We start from the raw sequence: 6,000 nt of genomic DNA on the forward strand, positions 1-6,000 counted from the left end.
GTATCGCTAAATGTTCCAGGTATGTTCACAAAAAATTTCATTCACTCAGCATCTGTCATTCTGGTTTTCATGTGATGATGCAAAAGGAAAACCATATTACAATCTTCTGTAGTGGAACAGTTTGCCGGCCGCTGTGGCCGAGCGGTTCTAGGCGCTTCAGACCGGAACTGTACTGCTGCTACGGTCACAGGTTCGAATCCTGCCTCAAGCATGGATGTGTGTGATGTCCTTAGCTTAGTTAGGTTTAAATAGTTCTAAGTCTAGGGGACTGATGACCTCAGATGCTAAGTCCCATAGTGCTCAGAGCCATTTGGAACAGTTTTGTCGCAAGAGGGAGAAAAATTCTTGTAATAGGCACTGATTGTAAATAGGTACAATCCATTATAAGACAAAGAGCAATACATTATAAGATGCAGATGAGTAGTGAAATGTCAGTTTTAACATTTACTTAACTTACGGTACTTTGCCCCTCTGTTGACAGGTGAAAAATAGTTGATGAAATCCAAATTTTGTGATCAACTTTGCCTGAAGGTCATTAAGCATTATTGAAATGTCGGTCAGCAATCTAACTAAAATAATGTATGCAACACAGTGATATCGTATCACTCTTTCAGATATTCACAAAAATTAAAGTTTATACATCAGATCATCAAAGGTTTCTCACCACAGAAGTATGCTCAAGTCTGCCCCTTACATGACTTCGACCACTCCTTAAATAGATTCACAATAATTTATAACACATTAATTGGTGAGTATATGTTCCGTATGAAATTACAGTCAAAGTTTTGTTAATTTGAAAGATTAAGAAATGGCAAATGTATTAAATTTTCCAGATCTTTGGACTGGATAATAATGCTACAAATTCACTTACGCCATGACATGTATAAAAATATCAATTACTAAAACAACATGGTATATTGAAAGATGCTAACATGTTTCCAGCGATTTTACAGAGAGTACTTTTGCAAAATAATGTTTCTTACACTGCTGGCCATCCAAAATGTAACACCTAAAAGGCCCCAAGATATCAAAGCCAAATTGATTTGGGAGATAACATGTGGTACAAAGGTCACATGATTGAAGATACAGCCCCAGATGAAGTCAGGAAGATGATGAAATCAGTATAGCAGTCCATGCTGCTTCCACATATTGCCAAAGTTGATTTGGTGTAGCAGTGGTCGGTTTATCCTGGGCCAGTCATTCTTCAATCATTGACCAGACGTTCTCAAAAGGCAAGCAGTTGGGAGTACAGGGAGGCCGAGGCAGCAACGCAATCAGAGGGCCGACAGAAAGTCTCAAAAATTGCATGTTACATGTGATTGTGCATTATTGATTTGCAGTGAGTCTTTCAGCAAGCTCTGAAGGTAAAGGAGAATTCTTCCGCACTTCAGCGACATAACACTGGGTGGTTAGTGTTGTGAGAATATGTACTACAGAATGTGGGAGTGCAGTCCAATACTATCCCAAATCACACTACTGTGTGCACGATCACTACGGCATTGCATAAGGCAACTGTTCTCGACAGTCTCACTATGGTGCCTCGAACTCGAATCTGACCATTGTGGAAGTGCAGACAGAATCAGGATTTGTCGGTAAAAACAATGTCGTTCTATTCAGTTGTCCGTATCTGTCATTCATTGCATCAACGGCGGCACAAACGGCTGTAGCATCAACTCGGTCGCAAATGCAGTAATGGACGTCTCGCAGAAAGTCCACTCTGCTGTGAACAATGTCGAACAGTATGTGTGGACATGGCTCGTCGCGCAACAGGCCGAATTTGTCGTGTTACAGTTCGTGATGTGGCAGAGTGATCCACCACTGCTGTGCACACGATACATCGAATGACACCACACGTAGTGCTGCAACGAGGGGGGTACGATCAGTCCCCTTGGGGCGTCATTCCCTCCCACATACAGCAATTAAAGATCCACACCACTGTCTCTCAGTTCCGTCCCACAAGGTCGCCGATTACTCTGAAGGATAATCCACAATCTCCATAAGCGACTACTCTTCCTCGGTCGAACTCCGAAGTGTGCCGGAGAATACGAAAGCTGCTTACGCGAAACAACCGCACGAAAGAAAAATTCTGGTACATCTGCACAGCCGTCTGTTCCCTCAATATGTAGCATTCGCAGGTGGTGCTGTTGGCGCCTGTGGTGTGTGCCTGTGCTGAAATGTTAATCGTGTGCTTCTCTTGCCACTGTACACACATGCTGCAAATTTCACCTGATTAGGATATTTCCTTCAGGGTGTTGCATTTTGGGTGGCCAGCAGTGTAGATTCACAATAATGTACAACACATTATCTCATTGTTGAGCATGTTTTTTTTATGAAATTTTGATAAAAATTGTGTTAATTTGGCAGATTTAGTAATGGCAAAACTACTGATGGGCTGCAAAGCTTTGCACTGGGTAACCAATGCTACAAATTCACTGATGCTATGGTGCATGAATACAGAAGTTAATGTTATAAATAATGACATGCCACAAAAATACAAATTACTATATCATTACAGTAAATTAAAAGATGTTAACATGTTTTCAGCAGTTTCCCATAGAATACTTAGTGATTTTGTGGAATCCATTTTGGAAATTAATCAAATCCAAATGTTGAGGGCCTTCTATGAATTAATCACATAAATACATTAATATTCTAACTGAAATTGGTTAAATGTCAGTACAGAAAAAAATACATTAATCTAAAAGACTGAAAGTCGTCTATAATGAATGGATTTAAAACATGATACTGGCTTTGTAAATTCTGACCAATCCAAATTGATCATAGTAATGCTAGATTTAGTGTATTTAATCTGTCGTTGTCTCCCCCCCCCCTCCCCCCCTGCCCTTCCAGTGTATTGGGCATAAAACTATGTACAAGACGTTGATGGACAAATTAACAGGAACTTACGACATACATTTGCAAGATAGTACAACAAAAATAGTAAAAAAAAGCTGATTATGATGTTACTTAAGCTGGAAAGTGAAATTCCCATTACTAATTTAAATTAACTTATTGTGACTAGTTTTCATTTTTATGACATTTTCATTATGCAAAACATAAAAGCACTCACTGGTCAGAAGCATAGGGAGAATAATTGTGAACACTGTGAACAACATGGTCTATATAAGTTACAATTTGCAAGGGGTTCTGATAGAATTATTAAATAAACATTAAAGTATGTGTACTATACATGTTGAATATATGCAATATCAATCTTCTTTTGAATATATGCAATATCAATCTTCTGAAATTACATTCGGCAAGCTGAAATATAAATATGACTAGTACAATTTTGTACCAGTTTTCAGTGACATTCTAATACACCATTTTTCTTGTAAATGCCTCATAGAAGTTCTTTCTCTTCACATAGTCTTACAACCATGTTCTCATTTCATGTACAGGATGCTTCACCATCATGTGTTCAGCTCTGATCTGTCACGAATTGTATGGATTCAGCTATCTGGTGCCTCTGAAATTGTGTGTGGCCCTTATTACAAACATGTCTAATCATAGCACAAATAAAAATTAAAGAAATACCTATCAGATAGTTGATGCTCACGGTAAAATTCTTAGTTTCTCATTATTATTAAAAAAAGAAAAAAGCTTGTTAGTCTAGTTTCATGCCAATACATTTTTCTTCAGTAGGAACTCCTTTATTTGTGCACATTAGTGCAAATGTATATTTCTATAGTTGGTTCAACAAATTCTGATAACACAGTGTTGTGAGTGACAAACCAACAAAGAAAATTCATATTTATAACTAATTACAGGACGTGTGTGTCTGAGACATATAGGGAATTTAGGTAAAACATACATAAAAATTTAATAATTTTTTCATAATGCGGGGCCACAGTCATAATATAGTTCTTTAAAGTCAGTGTCACCATTAGACTGTTGTTTATTTCCAGTGTTACATTTACACTTACACAAACATGATTTCCGCTTCAAAGTGCCATTATCAAATGTTTTAAGTGTTATAAATTACCTAAGATGGCATACTGTCATATCAAACTACACTATTAGACACATTGTCTGTTGTTGTTGTGGTCTTCAGTACTGAGACTGGTTTGATGCAGCTCTCCATGCTACTCTATCCTGTGCAAGCTTCTTCATCTCCCAGTACCTACTGCAACCTACATCCTTCTGAATCTGTTTAGTGTATTCATCTCTTGGTCTCCCTCTACGATTTTTACCCTCCACGCTGCCCTCCAATACTAAATTGGTGATCCGTTGACGCCTCAGAATATGCGCTACCAACCGATCCCTTCTTCTAGTCAAGTTGTGCCACAAATTTCTCTTCTTTCCAATTCTATTCAATATCTCGTCATTAGTTATGTGATCTACCCATCTAATCTTCAGCATTCTTCTGTAGCACCACATTTCAAAAGCTTCTATTCTCTTCTTGTCCAAACTATTTATCGTCCATGTTTCACTTCCATACATGGCTACGCTCCATACAAATACTTTCAGAAATGACACATTCTCTAAGAGTCGATATTACTGGCAGAGCCTACTGCTTTGTTTCATTACTGAGTACACATCTGCTGAGGTAACGGAAAACTTTAGACAAAACACTCAGTTCACTTCACATAAGGTCCCCAGTCATACTGTAATCATTGGTGGAAGCTTCAATCATCCAACAACTTATTAGGAAAATTACAGTTTTGTTAGTGATGGACGTAAGATATTCGGTGAAACATTACTTACTGCCTCCTCTGAAAACTAGCTAGAACAGATAGTTAGGAACCCTACTCATGGTGGAAATACATTGTATCTAATGGCAATAAATAGACCTGACCTCTTTGAGGGCGTCCATATCAAAACTGGTATCAGAGACAGTGGTGCAGTTGTGGCAACAGTTATTATCAAAGTACAAAGGACAACTGAAACAAGCAGAAAGATATATGTGTTCAGTAAACTTGATGAGAAATCAGTAGTGTCATACCTCAGTGAGGAACATGAAACTTTCAGCATAGGGTGGGAGCATGTATTGGAACTATGGTTCAAGTTTAAAAGGGTAGTTGACTTTGCACTGGATAAATATGTACCCAGTAGAACAGTTCATAATGTGAGGGAACATCTGTGATATACACTCACTCTAAAAAAAAAACTTAGGTTGTTAGTGGCACCAAAATTAGTGTCCAGTCCCTAGCAGATGAGATAGGAACTGAAATTGAGGGTAGCAATGCGAAAGCTGAACTACTTAACTCCACTTTCAAATATTTGTTTACAAATGAAAACCTAGGAGAATTGCCCCAATTTAATCCTTGTACTGCTAATAGAAAAGATAACAGAAATAAGTATTAGTGTCAGTGGTGTTGAGAAACAGTTGAAGTCATTAAAACTGAACAAAGCTCCAGGGCCCAAAGGAATCCCTGTTAGATCTTATACCGAATTTGGGGCTGAGTAGCCCCTCTTTTAACTATAATCTGTTGTAGACTCCTCGAACAAAAAACGTGATCAGGTCTTCAAAAAATGCACAGGTCACACCTGTCTACAAGAAGTGTAGTAGGAGTGATCCACAAGATTCTGGTCCAGTCTCCTTGATATCGATTTCTTGTACAATCTTAGAACATATTCTGAACTGAAACATAACGAGGTTTCGTGAACAGAAAGACCACCTCAGTGTCAACCAGCGTGGAACCCGAAAACATCGATCACGTGAAACCCAACTCACATATTTCTCACATGACATATAGAAAACTTTGGTCAAGATAGTAAGGTAGATGCCGAATTTCTTGATTTCCGAAAAGTATTTGACTCGGTACCACACCTACATTTATTGCCAAAAGTAATTTGATATAAAGTGAAATTTGTGATTAGATTCAGGAATTCTTGGTAGCATGTTATCTTGGATGGAGAGTCATTGTCAGATGTAGAAGTAACTTCAGTTGTGCCCCAGGGAAGTGTGTTGGGACCCTTGCTGTTGATGTTGTATGTTAATGACTTTTCAGGCAATATTAATAATAATCTCAGACGTTTTGCAGATGCTGCATTTAT

This window comes from Schistocerca cancellata, chromosome 12 (assembly GCF_023864275.1).
Source record: "Schistocerca cancellata isolate TAMUIC-IGC-003103 chromosome 12, iqSchCanc2.1, whole genome shotgun sequence".
NCBI classification, from domain to species: Eukaryota; Metazoa; Arthropoda; class Insecta; order Orthoptera; family Acrididae; genus Schistocerca; species Schistocerca cancellata.